The following is a 24,744-nucleotide window of genomic DNA, read 5'->3' on the forward strand; positions in this document are numbered from 1 at the left end:
TTTTTTTTTAACCATTTTTTTAAGTATTTGAATCTCCTTGTAGGGCTAAGTGAATATTTTGGTGAGCTAAACTACTAGCACTTCAACTATTTATCCACTCAAAATGCTGCTTTGTTGAAACTGACACTCTTCAGAAAATTCAGCAATTGATTTGAATCTGAAATTAGGCACTATATTAATATTTACAATTACTATTATATTGGCAAAGAAACACAGAAATATTGGTCTGGAAGAGTTTTTGTGTGTTCCTCTGTCCCTCCACACTTTTCAATTGCTACTAGACACTAACATTATTTAAAAATATCTATCTTATTCATTTGCTAAAAACGGATTTTAAAATATTGCTTAGCATCTCCTAACAGATTTGTCCTGATAGGAAAATGGCAAAGCCAGAAAGTAACACAGAGATATACAGGAAAATTGGCAGTGTCTCTTTTCCTTTCAAAGCCAAAAATCTTGGTGTTTATTTCTGGACAGTCTTGGGAAAACCAAATACTAACCTACTTGCAAGAAAATAGAGCCTTAGCAGTTGGCCAAAAGAAATTTAATGTAATGGAATGGGGTCTAATGGAAAAATTTATTCTGAATCCAGTTCTAACAAGCACATTAACTTTACAAACCTGAGCAAGGCAGGTATCAGACATCAATCAGACACCCAAAAATTTATCAACATAGGAGTATTGCCATAATCCAGAAAATGTGAATTTTTCAATAGCTTATATGAATGGTTTAGGACAGGTGCAAAATACCCCACCACATTTATTTTATGAAGGATGCTTAAAATTTATTTCCAGATGTCCCAGGAGGGTTTTCCATTTAATCTGCTGTTTGCCCAAAATATAATCAAAATAAATCCATCTGCTGCCTACATTCTCTCTGAAAGGGTTAATATTTACACAGGAACAGGCAGAGTTTCTACTCTGAATATTGCAAACTGGAGACTGGCACTTGTATTTCTGCCTTTAAAAGTCATCTTCTTGGTCCAAAACTCTAAGAATATTTTGTACCAGTGTAAGCAAAATGCAGAGCCACTGTGAGGTATACACGGGCTCATAACTGGCTGTCCCTCATTCTGTCCTTCTGTTCTGCTTGGACAATGATCACGACAAAAGTCAGAAATTTGATAGGAGGGATATTTCTTGAGGCAGCTGAAGTTTTTCATATTTTCAAGTAATAGGATCATTACGGATGATATTCAAGGATATAGAGAGGTAAGGTTTAGGGAGAGGAAGGATCTTTTATTAACTCTACTTTATGGTTTCAAAACCAGACATGCTTCAGGCATACAAACCTTTTTCTTGTGCCCTTGGAAACTGGTCTCTTTTTATAACTGTATCAGCTAGTTTAATAAAAGATATTGCTTCTCCTTCTTTCAGATTTTAAGACACATTAAAGCAAGTGAGTTCTGCCCTGCTTAGAGCATTTCACAAAATTTTTATTTCAAAGAAATTGTCAGCAAAATGCTCTAACTTCAGCAATTGATATAGACACACAAAAATGTTGACTTTACACTCCTTTATATCTTTAGCATCCACATTCCTGCTTTATCCTCTTCATACCTGCGTTCAATCCTTCTGCTGCTTTTACAAAGTGGAAGTACTAATTGCATGATCCCTCCATCTTATTGATACAGATTAAACACAGCAGTGGTAAGTCTAGTGAACTCAGTGGGATCTTTCTTAATAATTTCTGCAAATTAAATAATTCTTGTTCCTGTACACGATATCAGTAGTTGCACTTCACACACATTTACCTATTTCCTTGTTTTTTATTTAGTCATACTTCAAATATATATTTTTTAAAGCTACCATCAGTAATATCTTAAAGAGCTACATAAAAATAGGCCTGAAAAATACCAGTGGGAGAAATGTCATGAGCCATCAAGCTTAATTTCCTTCTGAAGTAATAATAATTCCGTAATACTTTTCCCCTCTCCTTAACCTATGTTCTGCTATTTCTCTCCAACTCATTGCACTATTCCTGTCCCATGATTCTCACTTGTCCTAATTATATTTATTACTTATTGCTGGAGAATAATTATGAGTCAAGTATGTGGGAAAATTTTAATTAATGCTAATTTTACATTTAAATTTTTTCTGTGTACACATATATAAATAATTATATGCATTTCTGGAGTTACAGAATTTTTTTAACCTGAAAGCAAAAACACCCTAAAGTCTCAGTCGGGGATGAAAGCATCAGCTTGGACAGCTGGAAAGTGTACACTGTACCATTCAAAAATGAAACAATTCAACATATGACTGGGAAGAACAGACAAAAGAAAATTCAGCGGTCTGGTCTCTGTCACAGAAGCTATGCGCTTGGTTTTGTAAAGTGTTTAAGTAGCAATTGCCAAAGATACAACACAAATGTTCTCCTTTTGGGAGCTCTGCTTGGTTGCAGATGATAAACCGAGGTGCTTTTCTTTCCCCCAAGACTCTCCCTTGTCTGTGTCCCTGCCCCAGCATGCGCTGTCCACTGCAGGGCCAACGGCTGGGAGCTGCCCTGGAACAGAGATGGGGCTCCTCTACCTCATGGCACAGAGTTTGACACTCTGCAGGGCTTCTCTTTGTGCCTCTGGGCCTCAGGCTCGTCTTTCTTCCATGGTATCCAACGACCACAGGTAGGATTCATCTGATCAGAGGTAGGAACCTACTATGGGATAGTTATTTAGACTCTTTTTAATCACCAAAAAGAAAACAGCACTTCAAGGGTGAATTTATCTTCATCTAAAACAGAGGATTGAGAGGGAATCTGATGAATTGCATCCAAAAAGTGCCTTTTTCTTACCACTCCCTATAAGGGGGCACTTGCTTTGACTGTCCTGTAGACATTTATCTTCAACCTACCCAGATATCTGGAGATATAGATTGTTGCTACATCTCAAATGTACTGGGTCAGGGGATATTTCTGTTAATGCTCTGCAAGTCATACTTCAATTTTACCTAAGCAGTATTTTAAGCTCATAAGTGCTCTGATTGTTCTGGGTTTAGCTAACTAGCCTCTTTATACCCTTCTGAAAATCTATGCAGGTGTCTGTCCTAGCTTTTGACAATAGAGCTCTTAAGTCCAATTCTAATTTTTTTTCTAAATTTCTAAGTTTCTACTGAAAAGTTTAGTCGTGCAACTTACATTTATATAACATTATTTTGCAGATAAATTACTAAGTGCTCCAAGCTTGTCTTATACAAATTACTTCATCTAACTCCAAATAAATGGGCACATCTAAAATGTGAAAGCTTATTAACTCCCAATTATGCTTAACAGCACTCTTTTTGCTTCTCTTTCTTAAAAAAAGGTTTGTTTGCACTAAAATCTTTCTTTGGAAAGACTTTGAAACCTTTATTACAACTGAAATTAAATTAATCTAAATTTAAAACATGAGTAGTCACAGTGAATAAAATGCACTACTGTAAAATTTGCTGCAGTATTACAAAAATAAAAATTTTGTTGACTTTATAGTATTAGGTAATATATGGCAAATAAAAGGTCACAGGAGTATTCTGGTTTTCACTTTTCTAATTTTAGAGTAATGGCATTCAATTTTGAAAAAAAATTCAAATAGATCTAACTTTTAAACTGGTTTTCCATAATTCTAATTGGCAAAGGGATTTTCCAAGGTTATTCAGGGCCCCATCCAACCTGATACGGAACACTTCCAGGGATGGGGAGTCCACATCATCATTGGGCAACATTTACTTGAAGCTGAATAAAAATATTCCCTATTGAAATTAGCTATACTTATTTTGTTATAATGATAAAGAAATAAATATATATACACACTAAACAAATGTTTAAGAACACCTTTCAAATAAAAAAGTATCTTGTGGAATTGCACAATTGTAAAAAATTCATTATTTTGACCTCAAGATTACAGTCACAGGAACAATTTCTGTAGTCTGGTTTTGCCATCACAAAAGCACTACCAAAGGGGAATTACATCTCAGGAAAATTGGAAATTTCCTTCCTTTTTTTTTCTCTTGCTCCTGGAGTGGAGTGACTTGCTCCCAAGTGAGGTAACATCCTCGTTTCTATTGCTGCGACACAGAAGTGGATGAGGCAGCGTTGAGGGAGGTGACACTTGGCTGCTGCATGGCTCAGAGGTACCAGGATCCGTGGGTTTAGAGTGCCAGGAAAAGCATTAGAGAGATGCTGAGGGAGAACAGTGTCAGCTACAGATTAGAAACATCATGCACAAGGCTGGCTGTGTCTCAGCATTAGTGCTGCAACTGGGAAGAAAAGGCTGTGGCAGCAACTGGGTGAACTGGTAGACCTGCAGTGCTTACCTCAGGAGCTGAACCACAAAATTGGAAATTTTGTAATTGTCCCTGATGTAACTCCCATCAATCAGCAGCAGAAATATCATATGAACCTGTGTGTATTTTCTGCTTGCATTTGAAAATAGTGTATTTATACGATTCCATTAGCGTATTTTAATAAGCATTGCTTTGGGACACTGTGCCTGCCAATTTATGTTTATGAGACTGTCAACAGAATTTACATGCCTAAGAAAATATGATACAACATTGCCAAAGCAGGGACTGCCTGTCAAATGAGGTTGTCATGGAGAAATGAGACATAGGAAAGCTCATACAAATAGTGGCACAAGGAGAATGCCAGAGATTTTTTTTATTCCCCCGTTGAGCTCAATAAATATTTATTTCAGTAAGGGAAGGGGTAAGAAAATAATGAAATTATGAGCCATATTATGCAGTCATTTTTGTTTAGGAGAATTTTTCATTGAAACTGGCCCAATACAAAACCACACAAATAGGTAAAGTTCTTGCATTCTGTATTGTGCATTTAGAAACTATTTTTTTGCAGTCCAACTTTTGCAAGGCAGCGCCCTATCCTGCCTGGAAAATAAGCAAGTCGACACTAAAGGTAATTTCTAGAGTGTGCCTTTGGGCTGGGCTGTGTTGACCACTGGAGAGGCTCTCAGGATTCTTTGGGAGCTGATATTAATTAGACATCTCCACACAGCACTCAGCACTCGGACTGGTGCTAAAGTGGCTCAAGAATTTGAAGGCATTTCATGACCTTTTTGAACTTCTGCTCATATCAGTACTGAAAAATTTGGGATTTCAGAGAAAAATACAAAAACAAATTCTTATCCAGCCTGACAAGCAGGCAATTCGGTCTCTACAAGATACAGGCAGTGACACCAGCTTGACACATGTCAAGGAGATAGGAGGTAGCCAAGTGCTCTGGAGTTGCTTCCCTTATTATAATTTTAATTACTCCAGGGAGAAGATTAGATGCTGCTTGTTATTTACAGTTGATTCATAAAATGGTGATTATATAATGAGGGAAAACATTGAGGGGAATATCTCTTCAATTTTCAAACTCTCTAGGTAGAACTAATTCTCCCTGACTTTAGCTCACTAAAAAATTATTATTGAAATGTAATCAACTGATACAGGCTTCCTTAACAGAGATATAGTCTCCTTGAGACCATGATTTATCACCTTATAAATTAGGTGAAGTGATTTCTTCCTCAAAAGCTCTTCTTTCCTTCAGTGGCACAAAAGGCACCCTGGAGAGGCCTGGAATTTATAAGAATGAATCTCTGAGGATTATAGGCCACTCTGAGCTGACACCTATGATGTGGTCATGGACTTACAGTCCAAGGTGATATTTGCCACTGATGTTTGTGTCTCAGCTTGCTTTGGCTCCAAAGACATCCAAGATCTCTCTGAAGCTTCTTTCTTTCCTATCAAGGACAACCTCAAAATGCTGATGGCTTCCATGGGGAACTTTGAATAACCAGCCAGAACAGCTGAATCAATTACAGTGTGACGTTCACCTGGACCATCTGTGAATAATTAGCATCCATTCTTTGTGGACTTCCAAAACTAAACCTGTTTCCCAGGTGCACTCCAAACATCTTTGAGTATTTTGGTGTCCAACCCATCTACCAGCTACCAGACAATCAGTTTGTTACTTGGACACTTTTGCATTTCCCTCCACCTACCTCCTGCACAGATATTCCAAGTGAAATTTGGTGTCCCTTCCAGCCCAAACCATTGTATGATTGCATGAAACTGATGTGTGCAGAGTGGTAAAAACTATCTAGCATTTTCAGTCTGGGTGAATTATTATTTCTATTATTTTAAAATTGAATGCACCTCTGAGTATGGGTCTATGAATTCTTCTTTAGAGTTAATTGCATTAAATATCTGACCAACAAGTTATTGTAAACTGTAAGAAATATAGAGCATATAATCCTGTGCTGTATAACTTTCACAAGATGTAATGGTATGCTAGCATATTATAAATACACTAGAATAATTTATTTATTATATTCCATTAGTGTATTTTAACAAGCATTGCTGTGGGACAGTATGCTTGCCAATTTATGTTTATGAGGCTGTCAAGATAATTTACATGCCTATGAAAATAAACAACATTGCCAGTGCAGGGTCTGCTTGTCAAATAATCTTGTCAGGAAAAAATGAAACACTACCAAGCTGAAGAGTAAAGCATATTCATTATTGTTGGCTACACAGATTCTATGTGACACAATGAAATACATTTATGCCATTTTTCATGTATCATATGAATAAAAAAATGAGGGAGAGGGATACTTCAGGCAGCCATATGTTGTACTGTACAAAACAGATTTAGCATTCTATCACAATTTTTTCTTCAAAATAATAAAAATAATATTTAAAAAAGTAGACATACCTGAGCCCCAGTAACTTTAGTGGGCAAAACAAAATGCATTATTCATCTGGGAAACTAAAAATACTACACAAAATCATGACTACTTCACAATAGTTAAGCTGAAATAAAATAGCTGCAGAGCTGTCTAGGGCTGAAAAAAATTACCTGGAAGAGTTCATTCAGGAGTTCTGACTAGATAATTATTGAGCTGCACTGACAAATTCTACACTTCCCTGCCAATTACACCTTCCAGGCCATGGCTTTTGGAATAATTTAAAGCAGTGAGATTTAGAATCGTGTTCTCATAATTCCCCATAGACAGCTAACTCTGCATTCCCTTCTTCAGGAGAAAAACCCCAAATTGTAAATGTACTCTCCTCCAAATTCTCCCTAACCATGGAACTGCCCTTGGAAACAGCCTCAGAGATGAAATGTGTCCAGGAGAAAAATTGACCCCAAATCATCCCAAAGCAGACAAATGCTCTCACTAAAGTCTTCAGAATGATCACCGTTACCGACAAGCAGTGAAAATGGCTTCAGAGAAAAATGGATAAGAGGCATACAAAGCGGGACCAGTGTTTATCAGAAAGACTGTAAAGGTATTCTCATTTACGTGGAGAGATTGCCTGTACACAGAGCAAGCAGCTCAGACGTGAATAATCTCTGCAGTGCGTGGTGCAGAGTGTGGCGGCCGCCGATGCTATCGGCAGCAGCACCGAGACAGACAATGTGCACAGGGATGATGAACGGAGAACAGGGATAGGGCTGAGAATTACAAGAGGATGACAATTCAGTACCAGTGAGATAAATTAGAGGGGTACAAGATGAAACTTAGCTGGCTCAGACATGGATATGCACAGAGACTGAGGAAGAAGCTGTTGCTGAAGGGGAGTGCTGCTCAGACAGGGCCACACTGGAAAGGGAAGGTGAGATGTCCATGGAACGGTGAGATGTCCATGGAACTTCAGTTGCCTTTCCCATGAACAGGCACTGTAAACTGAACCACTAGGTGCCCCAAAAATCTGGGACCAAGCAGATCTGAACCTGCTGCTTTGGGCTGGCCTGCCCCTCTACTCCATCTGAGTATCTCTCATGTGGGGTCACTCATCAGCTGGTGAATCACTCCCACTGTAGAAACCACACTACTATACTTCCTGTACTTGTTACAGCAGATCACATGAAAGACAACAAAAAGATGTTTTAAGGGTCATTCCAGGCTGAAATTTTGCTAGAGGTGATGTCATTTTATAATGATGGTCTGATGGGTCTGTCTCATACTGACTTTTAAGATGGCAGCTGCACTCTCACTGACAGCTGTATTATAAAGCTATAAAGTATTCAGCTAGAAACCTTCCTTCCACAAGCAGATGGCAAGATAGTCTTTAATGGGACTAAGTGAAAGGCAACTTTACAGCTTTCTTGATTGAAGTCTAAAGCCTATCATTTATTAGGTTGGATTTTAGACAAACTTTTATAGGTTTGTATAAGCAGAGTAAGTCACAGTTTAGAAAACAAATAAAAAATGTTTATTATTATTATTATTGATTTTTAAAGTGCATAAATTTGGATTTATTAACTTAGTATTTAAAAAAATAGAGTGGAAAAACCAAAACAAAGTCAAAAAGGTGGTGTTGCTCTGTCATCTATTTCAGATTCTCAACTACAAGCTTTGAAATAGAGTGCAACTCTATTTTGGAAACACAAGTAAATGTCTCAAAATAGCAGCAAACCTAATGTCCAGTAAATAAACAAAGTGAACCTGGAGTGGGGTTGAAATAATAGGAATGGAGTCAGGTACTCTGCGGAGGTGATAAAACAGAAAATCACTGAATGGTTTAGGTTGAAAGGGACCTTAAAGATCATGAGGTCCCCCCCTTCCACTATGGACAGGACCGCCCTCCACTAGACCAGGCTGCTCAAAGCCTCATCCAACCTGACCTTGAACACTTCCACAGATGTAGAAGCCTCTCTGGAAAGCTTTGTCCAGTGTCTCACCACCCTCACACTAAAATAGTTCTTCCTTATAGCCAATCTAAACCTACTGTCCTTCAATTTAAAACCCTTGCTTTCTCCTTTACAAGCCCTTATAAAAAGTGTCCCTCCAATTTTCTTATGAGCCCCTTACATACTGGAAATTCCATTTGTTGTGTAGCAGGATAAGTAGAAGTGAGATAAATTGTGTAGAGAGTTAATGCTATGATTAATGGGGGAAATAGTTTCACAAGAGAATTAGGGATAATTTAAGGCAAGCACAAAGTAAGAGTTGTCCAGAATCCTTCTCAGTACACATCAGTCCTGCCTCATAATAAACTCTGTCTCCCAGCACTGGACCTCTGGAGTAGGTGCTTCCAATAGTGTGGCAATTTCTCATTTGAGCTGTTATCTATAAGAAATTGGATCTAGCTTTCTTCATAGCACTCTACCACATCCCCACACATGGTTGATTTAATTAACACTTTTCTGCAGCTCTTTCCCCTCTGTGTAAGCTTCCATCTATTTATTTATATTTCCCCCCAGATTGTTGACTCTCGAGTTGTGTGAAATATTTTTAGGTACATTACATCTAATGTAAAAGATTCACAAATCAATCTGCCTTTAACTTCTCAGGCACATATATACCCTATTTTAATGGGGCCATTTATGCTGCTGTGTGATACATCTTCATAGTGTTGGCTTAATCACAAATGACAAGTGTTGAAAATGTAATAAAGACAGGGACACATTAATCCATTTTGTATGAAAATGTGAAAAAGGTAATCAGATTCTGAATGGCTGAATGCTTTAAAAATATACTGGCTGAGATTTCTTTTTCCATTCAGGATTCTCACCAGAGATTCTGATTAGAAAGATTTCAGTATAAAATTGCCTTAAAAATATTACGATTGTGCCAAAAAATGCACTGAGGAAGTTTTATAAAATTAGAGATGAATCTCAATCAGTAATGTGATGACCCCAAAGCTTCTTATGTATTTTAAATAATCAGGGAAGTCTATATTCCTTTTCTTTTTAAAGAATCTTATACACCTTGCCCATGGGTAGAAATTCAGGGTGTATCATTACCATTTCTGTTTCTGAATATCCAGAGCTAATTAAATAATTATTGTTAATAATTATTCCAATCTCCACAGGCAGCTAAGGATACCTTCAAAAATCTGTATTAAAAAATATCATCTTGGGGTTTTTTCCCCCTGCAAAAACAAGAAATATGAGGAAAAATTGCATTCTGTTCAACAGACACTCTTACAGCATATTCTTCCTCATCCATCACTGTGTAACATGTATTTCCCATGCCCTAGAGAATCTATGTAGCCTGACATAATGCTACAGGATTTTTTTTTTTGGTGGGGCTTTCTGTAGGAAAAAGAAAAAATTCTTTGCATCTTACTTTTTCTCACCCCACTACTTGGAGACTAAAGTTGTAGCATTGAGACAATTTAATAACTCCAACTTGCCTCTTCAAATAACTGTCTAGCCTAGGCTAAAATTCAGTCATCTGTAATACTTTCAGATTCACTTCATCACATTTGGTAGCTCAAAGACTGGCACTTAAATCCATTCTGTGGCAGTATCCAAAAATGTTCTTCCCCCTGGTAAATATTCTGATTCCACAGTTATTTCCCATTCCGTGTGCAGGAAACATCTCCCAGACCAAAGTAACATTACAAATGAAAGAGCTTTTTAATTGTGATGATTCTCTGCTAAGCTTCTAAATTAAATTATTAAATCCACAGAAGTTCTGATGAAACTGAAAATATTTATTTAGTTATTTAACTTTGAGCAATTATATTTCAATGTCATCTTAAGTCTTGAGCAAGAGATGATGCTCTGATTGCACCACTGAAAATGCAGCTTCTTACAGTGCAGTATCACTGGTATAGTTTGGCAGTGCGGCACCTTTCCCTCTTTGTGCTCTTTATCAGTTTGAAGTATTTTAGTTGCAAAACATCAGGGTCAGGATTTTCAGATGCTTTGCAGAGTTTATTATAGGGCCTCAAGAGCTGATGCCTCTAGACATCCTGTCTGGGAATTACGGTGATTTAATAATTTCAGCAATCTTACAGTTTCATCATTATTTTCAAAATAACTGAAGGAGTTTAGCACACATCATAGATACTTTTGTTCCTGCACAAACCCTAGGAAAGTATAAAATGTTTTCAGCATGAAAAAAACATTTGCAACATATAAGCAAGATATATTCCTAAATGTGGAGTGGAAAGGTAAATGATTAGAACATTTCCCACATGCCCATGCAAATTATATAAAACCAAAAATTGGTTCTGTCAATCATTTTTCATTTAACATTTTCAATTAAATTGAAATGCTGTAGGATGCCACTTTAAATTATCTACTTAATATAGTAGGAAGGGGAAGGATTGGCTTCCTGCTGTGGCTAAGGCAGTCCAAAACCAAAGTGGATTCAGCTCTACCTGCAGAGCTCCTATGTAATCTAAAGCTGTTCATCTTGCAGAAAAGCCACAAAGGAAGGATGATGGTGGATCACCTCCTACAGAGATGGGTCATGGCCTTGCTTCAGTGGGTTTCTCTGGGGAGTTCTTTTGCTATTAGTAGCCTCCTACAACAAACAGAATAGAATCCATTTCAATCTTTGCTAGCAGCATATGAAATAATATTTTTTCTAAACTACAATTCTGTTTTAAGATCTATCTTGTTTCTTGTTAACCAATGTTTTAATGAATAGCACTGAGACCATTTCCATATTTGTGAACTACAGTGATGGCATTTCAGGAGTAACAGAGATGAGGAGAGAATTAATTTATTTTTCACAATGATTGTTTATACAAGGTTTCTGTGAGTCACAAAATCGGTTATAAATGAGGGAGCACTGTAACAGCACCTCCTGAGCTCCACTTTGTAAAACAACTTTAAATAGAAATGAAAATGTCACATTCATGCACAGTGAATTTCATTCTTTTCCCCTTTAATTTCGAAGAAAAACTCAGTTTTATTATAAGGGTTAGCACAGGCTATCATATGTTGGCAAAAACCTTAGATAAATGCCAAAGACAAATTGCTAAAATTATTTTTTGACTCACCAAATCTTTTACCATCTATGTGATAATTTTGTTGCTCTTTAGGAAGACTGAAATACAGTACATGCAGTCCTGCCTCCTATAGTTCTAGACTATTTCAAAACAGACAGATAATACAAAGGACCCAGGTCAATACCAATCCTTCCATAGTAATTCATAGGGAAGCTCAGGACAATAGCAGCCACCATCGTGTCAGAGTGCTTTCAACACTGTGGTATCATAAGAATATCCAGGTACAGGGTGAGAGGCATAATTTTGAATTTCTATTTAGACTAGGGCTGAATAATATTCCTGTGAATGTATTTTATACATCTACTGAATCAGGACATAAGCAGTTTCCACAGGAAAAGCTTCAGGTTTGCCATGTATGAGCAGCTCTATACCTGAGTTTATTTATGTGTCAGTAGGTACAGAAATGACTTGGCTTTGACCATGCTAGACATGGGTCAGCTAAGCCTTAAAATACTTTTTTTTTTTTTTCCTGAAGAGGGCAGTGAATAGGGGTGGCACACAAAAAAACCCTTAGTCATGTTCCCATGTATAATATAGGCTCTTAATAAAGATTGAGAACTTCACCAAGTTGCTTTCCAAGTTACAATCCTGAAATGAGACCTTATACTTAATTATATAAATACCCTCCATCTAGTTCCACGCAAAATGGACTAAAGCTGACCTTTAGTCACTTTTTGTTGCATTTTAAAGTGCTTTCTTTTTTGCAAGCAGTTTGTAAGAGGTGGAAGATTTGTTACTAAAAACAAGGGTCTGCTTGAGTTTGTTCTCAAGGCAGACACCTAAAAGGGCACACGAAACTTGCCCAAGTGAGGCTGTTTTCTCTCCATTATCATAGAGGGAGACCATGGTCATTAACACACACGAAAGCATCTACAGAGACCTAAATTTGGGGAAGATGAAGCTCATTCTCTACACAGCTGAGGGAGTGATAATTGGCATATAATATTCCAGAAAAGGAAGATGAAAGTAGATACTTACCCTGAGTGAGTGAGGTCCCTTTCAGTGTAACCAAACCTGCTGGACACTGCCAATGATGCAAGGCAGCTTATGAAACCTGCTCCACAAGCACACTGCTATCAGTGTTTAAAAGTATAGATATATAGATAGGTGCCTAGATGGGCTACAACATCTCCTGCTGCAATCATATCCTGCTGTTATCATATTGTGTGTGATATGTATATTATATACCACCTGCAAGCAGATTCTGAGCAAGGAAAAAAACAAGGCTTCAAGTATTGCTTCTCTAAACTCTGCTGTTCCTTATAATGAAATATGTTTCTTTCGTGATTCTTTTAGAGAGAACAGATGGGGAGAAAACCCCAAAACGAATATATTTTATATGTATATATAAGTAATACATCTTAAGCTGCCCCAAAGGAAATATAGATTGGGTATTAGGAAAAACTTTTTTACAGAAAGTGTGACAAAGTACTGAAATGGTCTGCCTGGGGAGGTGGTGGAGTCACCATCCCTGGATATGTTAAAAAAAGACTGGATTTGGCACTGAGCACAGCTGAATAAATCTACTAGCACAAGTGTCTGCCTTCAGATGAACTCATCAAGAAATTGGTAACTGTGGCGAGGTGTGGCCTTTATGGTCAAGTGTCTGGCCAGCAGGAGGGCGGCCAACACCCAGCTGCAAATCCGGAAGCACCCCTCAGCGTCTGGTGGCCTTGGGCTGTGCTCTCTGCGGACAGGCTCGCTGCTATCTGGATGGGAAAGAAGGAGCTGGACACTCGATGGGAACAATCGAGTTTATTGAGGAGCCCAAGATGTCAGCCAGGGAGTGACCAAGAATGAGGGGTCAAACCGGGTTATAAAGGGAGGAGGTGTATCAGGGAAGGGTTTACATAGAACCAATAAGGGAAGACAAGGGAGTGAACTTAACATAATAGACATCAGGGAAAACCCAATCGATACAAAGTAAAGGAGGGGCCCCAGGACCACAGCCAATCATAACCCCCATATGAAAGAGGAGGAATTACATAACAAGGAGGCCTGAGGACAACAACAGTGGCAGGAGTTACTAGGGTAACAGAATGAATGACAACTCAATGGCGGGAAAAACTGGGGAGGGCAGAACCATTACATAACATGGGGGGAACAAATACAGAAAATGGGGGAGCATTTAAGTAAACTAACTAAACGCACTACAACAGGTAACCAAATAACGGCTGGGTGTTTAAGACTGGCTACTATAACCCTTGATTCACCTGCCAATACAGACTTCTAAGTGCCATTTGAGGTACCTTCTGCCATGTAGGGCTCAGATCTATATGAAGTTTATAGATTTGGCACAGGACTTACAGGAGGACTGCAGTCACCTGCACTGGCATAAATACCAGCAGAGACAGCCCAAAACATCTTCCATGGTACCAAATACCTTCAGGTAACCAAATCAAGCCCTAAGTAGGTCAATATCAATTTGAACCTGAGCCAGCAGTGCTCTGTCAGCCAGGAGGGCCAACCCTGTCAGGCCCAGCATCACCAGCAGGCAAGGCAGGGGATTGTCCCACCCTGCTCTGCACTGGGGTGGCCTCACCTCCAGTGCTGGGGGCAGTTCTGGGCACCACAATGTAAAAGAGAAATTAAGCTGTTAGAGAACACCCAAAGGAGGGCAACAGAGTCGGTGAAGCACCCTGAGGGGAAGTTGTATGAAGAGTGTGATACTGTTGGACTCTTGGGACTGTCCTGTGCAGGAGCTAGTCTCAATGATCCTTGTGGGTTCCTTCTGACTCAGAACATTCTGTAGTTCTGTGATATTTAGTGGAGTTGGCAGAATTATTCAGAGAGTCCCAGAATCCACTCATGGATCATCCAATGAAGTACTTCCACCTTAGCTTTGGTTGTATATATGGACAAATTATTGACAATTATGTTAGCAGTTTTGTTTCATGGAAGATAGCCATGTGTTAAACAGGCTCTTGGCTACATACTATGGCTAATTATGCAGTACAAGCTTCCATAAGTGTAAGTTGACCCCAAGGGACTGAATTAGATAATAAATAAATAAATAAATAAATAAATAAATAAATAAATAAGCAACTGCAGTTTGGTTGCTCAGGGTCTTCCAGTCTCTGACATTGTTATACATCAACTCGGCACACTTTGTACTCTGCTTCATATTTTATAAGGCAACTTCCACCCTGGTGTCTGTACCCACTCTTTAATTAAGTTACTGTAAAAACAAGTTAGAGAAAAATACAAAGCTTAAAATTGAGAGTAGAAATGTCAACAGTATTAAATTCAGTCAAATAGACAAAGCTGACTAGACAGAGTAAATCACTTTAAAGTGATCCACAAGTGATTAACATTACTTTTGTTTGAATCAAGCTCTGTGTTCTTTAAAACCACATCCTTAATCTGTACTGTATTTAGCTACACATGACAAAACAAGATGTCTTCTGCTCTGCCTAAAGCTACTTGCTATCTTGAAAGCTTTTATAGAAAACACTGGAGAAGCATAAATGCCTATTTTCAAAATGTGTCACCTAGAAGTAGATATTTCAGTATCAATAATTACATCTTATAAGTTAATAAATAGCAGCTCTTCTAGATGATTTCTAATTGTAACATAAACTGGAAATTCTATTCCTGTTTACTCAAATCACTTAGGACTAAAGACTTAAAGTGTTACATTAGTACCTTATTCTACAAATCATTTCACTGATTACTTGTAGATACATATTACATGGAGTATGCTCATCAAAATTGTTACTGAATCAGAGAAAATAGGATTAGAAAGGGCTTAAAGGTCACCCATTACATTTTCTCTCAAGCCATGATCAACCATACTTAGAAAACTGATGGATGAAGGAGATTTTACTCTCTGCAAAATCCCTTTCAGCAATGCTTATTTTGATACTTAGAAAATGTTTCCCTTATGTTTAAACTAATTTTCTTCTACTTCAGTTTAAGTCCACTGCTTCTATTTGAACGATACTTGCAGAGAAATCTTATTTGTCTCTTCTACTCTTTGCTGAAGACAAGTCCCTCTTCAAGATATCCCTCCTTTAAGGATTCTTTTTTTTTCCTAAAGAAAGCAATCTGCGTGCCTTCAAAAGGTCAAGTTTTCTGACCAGAACCCAAGTGCATCAGTAGGTCTGAATTTCTCTGAGCAACCCTATCAAGTCTCCAACCCTTGGCGCAGCACTATGTAAGGGTCAAGGCCAGTGCTTGCTGGGCATGGCAGGGATGGGTGTGTGTCTTGTCCTGTCCCCCGCCCATCCTGATCTGTTCACTTGATTTCCCAGTTGACCTTGGACATTTTGTACTTGTATGATGCCCACCAAACTGTCACTGGGGAGTGTGATTTCTTTGTAGAGACATTTTGTTTCCCTCCCTTTAGAACTGTCTTGAATTTTTGGGTTTTCTTCATCTTTTCTTTCGCTGATTTGTAAAGATCATTTTGTATTCTAGTCCTTGCCTCAAATCCTAGTGCAGCCCCTCCTGGCTTGGTGCTGATTAGTAATTAAATAAGTATACACTTCATGCTTTTGAAATAATTAAGGGAAATATCGAGTGGTGGCAGACTGAAGACAGACCTTGTGAAATTCCACTTACAGCATCCTTCCAACTTGGCAGTGAACCTAATAGCTACTTTCCCCAGTATGATATCCTTCCCTTCCAGCTGTGCCATATTTCTTTAGCTTGTTTAAGAGAGACCTGCTGAAGTTTAGCCAAATGATCTCTGTTCCTTTTCTCTTCTTTTTTCAGGAAAGCACTTAACTTCTCACAGAAGGAAGCTGAAAAACTATGACATGATTTGTTCTTGGCTGTTCTTCATCTTCTTATAAACATGTACTAGCTGTATATAAGTAGTTCAATTATTTATTCCAGTATTTTCACAGGAACTGAAGGTCAGCTGCTAGGTTACTCCTTGCACCCATTAAAAATAGACAATACATTTTCCTTTTCCAGGCTTCTGAGGCCACACTAGTCCTTATGAGTTCACAAAGTTGCTGACCCTGAGACTGTTTGAATCAGTACCATAAAGTGATTTTCATCAAGCTCAGACAGTTCAAACTTATCTACCTGCTCTCTAATTGGCTCATGTCACTGCTCTTCTGGCCTGAAATTTTACCCCTCGTTGTTGTTCATGGTGATGTAACGAGCTGCCTGATGAACACTGTTATTGTCAGTGAAGGCTGAAGCAGAAAATGCAGTAAATGCTTTGACTTTTCTTTGTATCACCTGTCAATAGCTATCTCTCCTTGGTAAGCACCAGATCAACTCTTTGCTTGATCTCCTTCTTCCCTGTTAACATATTGTACTTACAGAGGATTCTTGTTTTCCTGTTGCTCTTGGTAGAACATTTGCTACATTTTTCCTTGTTAAACATAAGTTTCCAAATCTGTTTTTAGCCACCTAATAGGAGCAGACTGCTTTTTTCAAGGGTGCTAACCTTTGGGTATCTGAAGATTCTGTTCAGGTGCTTAAATTCAGATTTACATCTCCAACTTTAAACTTTGAAGTCTGAAATTGCTGGCTTATGTAAAGTATCATATCCATTTACCTGCTTTCACTAGCAAAATAGAAGATGGGGGAAAAGAAATACTACATCAAATTTAAAGACAAATACTATATCCAGTTTAGCAGACCTTCAATCTTTTCAAAAGTTGTTTTCTGAATTCATTTAAAAAGCATAAGCTCTTTCTTTCAATGCTGTTGTTAATTCTTTGAATAAAACAGCAATTTCATTTCCTTTCACACATGTAACAGTCAGAAGCTTGTTTCTTGATTTAAAATTAAAGCAATTACTTACAGCATTATTTCCTTAATAGAAAAGCCTTAAAACTGCCTCCCAGTTTAGAGTGCCTCTACAAAGTGTACAAAGTGGTTATCAATGGTGCCTAGCTTCATTTTCACTGCAAAATAGAAGAATCTTGTTGATATTAACACATCCTACCCTTTCAGGCATTCTGAATAGATTAAAATTATTTTTCCCCTTCAAAATAGTGAGAGAAAGAATTATCTTATGCCTAGGGCTACAAGCTAGGCTTCCAACAAAAGTAACTCCACATGGCTCCTGTTCATGAGCACTTCATGACCAGAAAAAATCAACTTCTGTCTTGTCCACACATACATTTCTCTAAGCTGCCTAAATGCAAGAGTACTCTCTTAGAAGAGTCAATTAAGAAAATTACTGAATCCAGACTGCAAACTCTATTGTGCATACATTATCCTATCCATCTGTGAAGACATATCGGATTTGCTGTATGGGTAGAGATGTGTCAGAGTACTAACAGACTTAATGATAACATCTTATTTAGGCTTTTTATATTATTTATACAAGGAAAGCTTATCAAGATTTTTATACTTGTAATGGTTATACATAACTTGTTTCCCTGGATTCAACTTTTCCCATTGATAGATAATGCCAATTTGTTTTCTTCATTGTCTAGACCAGACAGACTGCACTGCTGTGTCACGTTGCGCCAAAGGGTTTCGTGTAGAGGTATCTGTGACACAACATCTGGATGCAATCATCAAATGTCTTGCAATGTTACAAAAGATATATGGAGTTTTTTTCTCCTCTTAACTCATGCTTCAGAGGTAAAGAACAATTCTGGTTTATGTTGCAAACATACTGGTAGAAACAGGCACCCAGGCTTCTTAACTTCAGCCTGAAATATAAAGAAATTGATAAAAGGACTCTCTAATGAAATGCACTGGGATCAGCTCCCATCCTCTTCTGATTCCTTCACAGGGTAATCACTATGTACAACTTCCTTCTTTCCATTATTCCGAGGAAATAAAAAAAAATTTAAAAAAAAAAACAAAACACCACCAACCAAACAAAAAAATCCAAAACCAAAAAAAAAAAAAAAAGAAAACCAAAGCAGAAATGAGGTGTAAAGAAGAAAAATATCTACAAATAAAGTAAAATATACCACCATGGCTAGTATAGTTATGCATAATAAAACTGATATATATTGAACATAAGCAAGCAATTGAAGTGTCTCATATATATGCACACTAAAAATAATTGAGCATTTAATTGCAAGAATGAGACATAAATTGTTCATTAAAAATATGTTTAAGGATTTGAAATTCTACTTCTTGAACAGTACTCATTATACTAAATGAAGAATTATTGTTTTGTATATTGGTATCTCACTAGTCAAATTTTTCCGTTCTGGAGTTTAGGGTTTTTTGTGGACGGGAGGAGCTGAAAAACTGATAATTCTTTTTTTTGTTTGTTTGTTTAAAGATATTGCTTGAAGGCTTGTTGAATATTCCTTGAAGAATTATTGGTATTGGCCATTTCTGACACTTTCCACTCGGACTTTTCTACACTTTCAGGCAAAGACATGATATTGTTTCTATTTCAGTCATACTAGTTTTTCGCAATGAATAACATTCTCAACTTAATATTTCTAAGCAATCTGAAATAACCATCCTCTGGGAGAGAAAGTGAGAAGCTGCTGGGAGCTCTCACTGATGCAGCCCCTTTCTTACCACTTTGTGGTTGAGACAATAGACTCAGCTGACATGTACCTACTTTTTCTATAGCTATTTGTCAGTATTTACCTTCCACATGCACTCCCAGTAACACCAGTAACTCACTGAGTCCCATTGAGTCTACGTATTGGTTCTGCTTTGTATCTGACATACACCAGATATATTTGAGGTTCAGAGGATAAATGATTTCACTGGGAGGGAAGGGACTTTTGACAAGGCTGGGGGATGCCAGTCAGTCACTGTAAATAAGAGAGTCTGTAATCACTTTAATATCACATTATTACTATGATTATGACTAAATCCATCAAGTGATTCCAGAAGCTTCAATCTCTTATCTTTTCAATGGCAATGGTGACAAAATATGTAGGTGAAGAAATGTTCCTATGCAGGAGATGCACAACAATTTATAGGCTCTCAATGTCCTTCAGACAGAGCTCTAGATGCAATGTTTTCAACTTATAAGTATTCCAGAGTGCACCTGTAATAAATAGATCCCAGCTTGTACAGCTTTTTGAACATAAAATTGTCTGGAAATCAATAGGTTTCTCTGTGATGAAAAAATGATCAGTATCAATAACAACTTCATTTCACCCACAAGCTTGCTGCTAGTTTGTTTAACTCAACATGAGTAGCCAGTCTTCAGGAGTTCATAATTCAGACATATGCACGTCCTAATCTTCCTGCAGAGAAGACATCAATCAATCCCACATGGGATTGTGTATGGAAGAGTGTATGGAAGAATTAGGGCCAGGGAGAAGGGAGAAATCCAGGTGTGCTTCGCACCTGGAGTGCGGCGATCCCTCTCAGGAATCCAGAAATTCTAGAGCATGTACCATGGATCCATTTGGACCTAAGCTCTCTTTTCAAGAAGGAGTTTGAACACAAGTGGGTTCTTTCTTATCCTCATGACTCAATGGAAGTTTCTCCCTGACAATTTTGCCTGACTTTATTATTTTCTAATTATGAAACAATCAAGTGTACCTTGTCATTGAATTTTGCCAAACCACTGTTGCATCTACTATTAATCTTTAAAATGCTGGTTTATATCAAGAAACATTATAAAGAGCATCACTCCATCCACAGCACTTATTAATTTGTGATCCTACCAGATGTTTTTAAATGCACCATTTTCCCAAGAACCACTGGTTCTGAACCTGGCTTAAGGCATTTTCCAGTTGAACTGCAGCTGATCTTGCATATCAGCTATTTGATTTCTCCCTGAGTAGATCCCTTAATGCTTAATTTAAGTTCCTATGCCATTATGTCCCAGCATCAGCAGCTCTGTATGCTTTACCAATTATAATACAGTTTCTTATCCACTTGCAGGAGAACTAGCAGTAAAAAAGCAGGTGGTATTTTCTGACAATTTGGAAGGTAAACAAATCCTTGCAAAAGTGGAGATAAGCATTACTGGTTTTCCCTCTTACCCTACTCCTGGGGCAGTGCTAATTTTCAGAGAAGGAAAATGTATATTCCTGAAACTCAAAACCCATTCAAAACCACAAATTTTCTCAGCAGCTGATCTACAAATGAAGAAAGAACATGTCAGGGATAAAACAAAGGTGGAAATGTTCTCCATACGTTCAACTCCAAGGATTGAGTCTTCTGAGTATGTCAGCATCTTTTCCATATGTATCCTAACAACATTCCACTTGCTGTATCCCATATCATCACTTTACTTGCTTTCATTGATAACACAGACTTGTTAACTTTTTGCTACTTCTTTTCCTCCATTCCCTTTAACAAAAGAAATTGTGCATATTACCCTGTCCAGTGCAAGACTGCCCATTGACTCGGTAACAAGCAGTATTCCTCAAAGTTTGCTGCTGTTTTCCAAAATTTTGAATACTTTTTCAGACAGCTATGAGGGTGGCTAGACAGATTTTACCAGCTCTCAGGACCCTGTGTCCAGATCATACAACTCCTTAAAGGGAGCATTCCAGGTCTTCTGGGTACATCTGTCTCTCTGCTGGGCTTGTAGAAGGGGGATTGCATAAAATTATGCAGTTAAATGAGTGTGTGTGTGTAAGGTTTGCTGATACAAATATTGCATAAAAACTTATGCAGGGCTTTTCTGTAGAGCTGGAAAGGGTTATTGACCACTTACAAATGCTTTTCTTTTTTCCAAACTTTAAGTGCAAAGTGCAGGTCCTAAAAATTCATTCACTGTTTGTCCTCTCTGAAAAGAAGGAAATAGATTTTAAAAGCAATGCCATTGATTCTTCATTAGAGTGCAAGATTATGAGATCTTAGCCATGAATAGCTAAGGGTCATTACAGCACATATTGGATTTATAGTCAATAAAATAATTACTTGATTCAACCTTAGGTACTAAGTCAATTAATTATATTTAAAAAATTATTTTTTGCTTCAAGGATTGTTTTATTTATATTGTAGTAATAGCAAAGTAATGATATAATTAGGAAGAAATTATGACTCTGGCAATGTACATTTCCATTCAAATAAAAAGTAGAATGAATGTGTATTTCAGTCAGGATCATTTATATACATTTTTGCACACCAAGTTAACTAATCAAGTCTAGCTTCCCTGCGTCGTAGGGAGAAATTCATATTGTCTAAATCAGATCAGGATTGAAGCAGTTAATTGAATTACTAATGGCATGTAATTAACTGGCAATCAGTGAACTATACATTCAGAATCAATGTCAGCAAATCAACACATAAACCATTGTCCTGGTTAGGGTATACTGCACACCTACAAAATGTTAATATATGGAGACTATTTTTTAAACATCCTTTTATAACCAATTCAGAAGTGTATAATCACACACACGCACATTTATTTATACAGTTATACAGACAATTCATGCGGAGGAGAACGTATGTGGCCCGAAGTTTAGAATCCGACTAGCTGAGGGCGAAAGGCCGATGCCCCTCTGCAATTCCTGGCCAGCACCCTTCGGCGTCTGATGGCCTCGGGCTGTGCTGGCTGCGGACTGGCGTACCTCGCTGGTATATGAGAGGAACGGAGCTGACCATTTCCCGGGGGTTAAACATCGGTTTATTGCAGGTGATGCCAGATCCAAAAACACCGGGGAAACCAGCCGGGAAAAAGTTTTTTCATAGGGGGTGAAAACAGGATTATAAAGGAGGGAGGTGGGTACAGACAGAGCCAATCAGGAAAGGTGAGGGGATGAACTTCACAGAACTGACACTCCATGGAGACCAATAATCAAAAGGTAAAGGAGGTGTCCTGGGACCCCAGCCAACCACCATCTCTAGAGAGGAGAAGGTTCTCGAAACCTGGGAGGAGGAAGGGAGTGATTGACTGGACAGGGAGGAAACAACTTTCACTTATAAGGGAAACCAGGGGAGAAGCAATTACATATCGGCAACTATGAATAGCAGTTGCTATAGCAACTTAGCTGACAGGCTAGCAGTGGCGGGAAAAACTGGGGGAACGAAACCATTTTACACATAATAGGGGAGAACAATACATAAATTGGGGGAATAACACAAGAAACTTAACAACACACTACCACATCTCCCCGTTTTTTACCAAATAAAAATTAAAATGAAGAGAAAAGTCCAAATTAAGCTTAGAATGCAGGAACTCGCAGCTGGTCATGACGAGTGTCTTTGTCTTCTGAACATTGCAAGGGACAGTGGCACTCGGCGCAGTCAGTTTTCTCCGGACTAGCTTGCAAATTAGGAGGATGAAAATCAAAAGTGAGTTGGGGAAATGTACTAAAAGACAAAAGGTGAACAGTTAAACGCAAAATACTTAAACAGATGGTTCTGCCCCACATAATAAATCCAGTTCGGGAGAAGAAGAAGAAATGGGGGAGGGAGATTGGGATTAATAAACCAGAGGTAGTTCAGTGACGAGAGAGGTAGGAGCAGCAGTCTCAGCATTGGGGAGGAAGTAAACATCTGAGGAAATTGATGGTGTTTGGGAGGGTTTTCTCCGTCGCCACGAGCACGCCTGAACCTGTGACTCAGCTTCCTTCTGCATCCTCTGCTTCGGGATGAGGGGCCTGACTCATTCGGATGGTCTTTTTCCTCTGTCTTCTTCCTATCTTGCTTCCGCCTCCATTCCATGTAGTCTTGGCGCATGGGACACTGAGGCATCCAATGCCCCACCTTGCCACAGAGATGGCAGGGATGGGTTGCTGATGTCCTCCTGCCAGACTCAGAAGTAGAAGGACCGGCCACGGGGGAAGCTTCAGCCTCTATGAAGTCTTGCTCGGGGCATTCAGCAAAATGCACAGATGTTCTCTTAGGCCTTGGGGCCAGGGAGACTTGACACACTACGACATCTATCATGGCTTCTACTGTGGGCTTAGGACTTCGAGGGAGAGTTTTTATAGCCTTGCGGCAGTCAGCGTTGGCATTGCTATAAGCCATCCGCTCAAGCATTTTTTCCCTGTCATCCTCTCCGAGCGCTTGCGCTTCCACATATTTGTAGAGGCGTTCGATAAATTCCATGTATGGCTCTTGCGCTCCTTGCAAAACCTCAGCATCTTCCCATTGGGAGGTAACTACCTCTAACTTAAAGAAGGCCCGCTCAGCTGCTCGGGCCGTCTCTACTAGCTGGGATGGGAATAAGGCTTTAGCTTGATTTGCCCCTTCAGCCCACTGTCCTTCACCCAAAAGATGTTCTTGGGTAATTAACTGACCATCTGCGTCATGGGACAGTGTAAGATTCCCCCAAAAACTTGGGAGTACTTCCACTATTTCCCTCCTCCATTCCCTCACCCAGACTCTAAATTCCATGGGTCTGAGCAGGCTAGAGAAGAGGGACCTTAACTCAGTCGGTACCAGGTCTCCCTGTGCAAGGGTATTGTGTAGCAAACCCCGGAAGTATTCTGACTCCCGGGAGTAGTCTTTCTGAGCTTTGCACAGTTCCTTTATTCGGACCTGTGCTAAAGGCACCCACTGTGCCTGTGCATTCCCCCTTTCCCCTAGGTGGTATGTTACAGGAGCGGCTTCTAATAGGGGAGCTTGCTCCTGTTTCCGGCTTCCCCCCCCGCTCCTCTGAACACAAAGCGTGAGAGCTGGGGGGGATGGCGTGGGAACCGAAACTGGAGGAGGTTGAGGCGGGGTTTGGAGCTGACGTAAGGCAAGGGAGTGGGCGCGGCAAAGTACCCTTCTCCGCCCCCCGGACGGCGTTAGGAGGCGGAGGGAAAAACGAAAACGGAGCAGGGGGGAAGGGAGTGGGGGCCTGAACCGGGGGAGGGGTTTGAGGAGGAGCTGAAGGTGGGGCGGAGTGCTGAGGAGTGAGCGGGACGGAGGGAGGGTATGAGAGAGGAGTAACTGAGAGAGGAGTAACTGGGCAAGGGGTGTGGTCAGGGTGAAGGAAGGGGTTGGTGCTTGGGAGGAACGGGTTAGCGGAAGAAGAAGGAGCTCTAGCGGCAGAGACCGCGTGGTCCCCGCCATCTTGGACAGTAAAGGGGCTACTTTGTGGAATTTCATTACTCAGCGGAACAAACTTAGGGGTTGAAACTGGGGACTTGGGAACTGGGGTAGAGGGGGAGGATGGAGGAACTTGGGCAGGGCTCCTCGGACGGGGAGGCTGAGCAGGTCGAGA

Source organism: Zonotrichia albicollis, chromosome 3, assembly GCF_047830755.1.
Source record: "Zonotrichia albicollis isolate bZonAlb1 chromosome 3, bZonAlb1.hap1, whole genome shotgun sequence".
Classification (NCBI taxonomy): domain Eukaryota; kingdom Metazoa; phylum Chordata; class Aves; order Passeriformes; family Passerellidae; genus Zonotrichia; species Zonotrichia albicollis.